At 39.9% G+C, this 1,592-nt stretch overlaps 1 protein-coding gene across 1 annotated transcript in view; it reads left to right on the forward strand.

Moving 5' to 3' along the window:
* Nucleotides 1-1,326: 1,326 nt before the first annotated feature.
* Nucleotides 1,327-1,592, forward strand: part of BDH2 (3-hydroxybutyrate dehydrogenase, type 2) — a 44,630-nt gene continuing 44,364 nt past the window's right edge. Inside the window, exon 1 of the mRNA XM_006872710.1 lies at nt 1,327-1,399. The gene's annotated coding sequence lies outside the window, so the exon portion shown is untranslated. The remainder of the gene's footprint in view (nt 1,400-1,592) is intronic.

Here is a 1,592-nt window from a genome sequence, read left to right on the forward strand (position 1 = left end):
TTTCTGCTCCCGTAAAGATTTGCAGCCTTGGAAACCCTTTGCAGGGTCACTATGAGTCGGAACCGACTCCACGGTACTTAACAACAACAACTCTTTCTATTGGAGTCCTGGTGTGGCACTGTGGGTTAATGTGCCAGACTGCAAAGCAGTTTGAACTGCAAAGTCGGTGGTTCAAGCTCACCAGTCACTCCTTGGAAACCCTATACAGGGTGGCTATGGATCAGAACTGACTCGACGGCACTTAACAACAACAACTCTTTCTATTATTGACATTGTGCTGCTGTTGTCTTAAGTTATCAAAAAATAAAATAAAAAGGTCATAACCTCTGATGTCAGGCTGATAAAGAGACTAATGCCTCACATGTTTTTATATGATATCACCGATGACGACTTTTGATTCTGAGAAACGTTTCTCTGCCTCTGTTTCTCCTATCAAAGTAAATCACCAGCAAGGGTACTACAAGGATATATTGTTGCTGTTTGTCACTGAGTCAATTCTGACTCAGCAACCCCATGTGACAATAGAACTGCCTCAGAGGGTTTTCTTGGCTTACAGAAAAGGGGCTCTGGTAGTGTACTGGTTATAAATTGGGCTGCGAACCTCAAGGTCAGCAGTTTGAAACTACTAGCTGTAATGCGGGAGAAAGATGAGGCTTTCTGCTCCTGTAAAGATTTACACCCTCGGAAACCCTGTACAGGTTGGCTATGAGACGGAACCAACTCCACAGCACATAACAATAACAACAACAAATCTTTACAGAAGCAGATTGTCAGATCTTTTCTTCCACAGAGTTGCAGGGTAGATTTGAACTGACAGCCTTTCATTTACAAGTCAGATGCATAACCTCTGTACCACCAGGGATCCTTACAAGGATCCATTCAGATACAGGACTACAGAGTTATGAGACTGTTGGTTCCCCATTGCCTTCTAATTTACATCATCTGTCCCACATTATACCCCAAACACATACTAACTGAACTAATCATACATCTTAAATATAGTAGAAAGGGTAGACTGACATTTCTGGAAGCACTAAAATACTCTTAGGAGGAAGAAAATGAAATAACCCATCTTTCTCTTATTACTTAGAGTTTAGTCACCGGCTCAGAAATAGAATACAGGCTATCAAATTACAGAACTGCAGTTTTTTGAGAGGTGTTAATAACAGTTAAGACAGAGTCCTACTTTCAAAACACTATCTTATTTGATACTACGTAAACAGATAAAGTCATATGGCAAGTACATTGTGTTTCATGTTGTCCTAATTAATTATAAAAGTAAGTAAACAGAATAATGGAGGTGTTCTTTGTTTCCACCAGGTTTTTGCAAGAGAAGGTGCCAAAGTCATAGCCACAGATATCAATGAATCTAAACTTCAGGAACTAGAGACGTACCCGGGTAAGCAACTCAGCAGTTTGGACTTGGGATTCGGAATCTGAAAGATATTATAAAAGTAATAGTACTCACATGTTGAGAGAAAATTCCTTCGCTGTTCACCTCTTTTTATAGTCTGACTCCGATGTCAATTCTATATTCTTTGAGAGATGCTACACATAGTCTGACTCCGATGTCAATTCTATATTCTTTGAGA

This window comes from Chrysochloris asiatica, unplaced genomic scaffold, assembly GCF_000296735.1.
Source record: "Chrysochloris asiatica unplaced genomic scaffold, ChrAsi1.0 scaffold00211, whole genome shotgun sequence".
NCBI lineage: Eukaryota > Metazoa > Chordata > Mammalia > Afrosoricida > Chrysochloridae > Chrysochloris > Chrysochloris asiatica.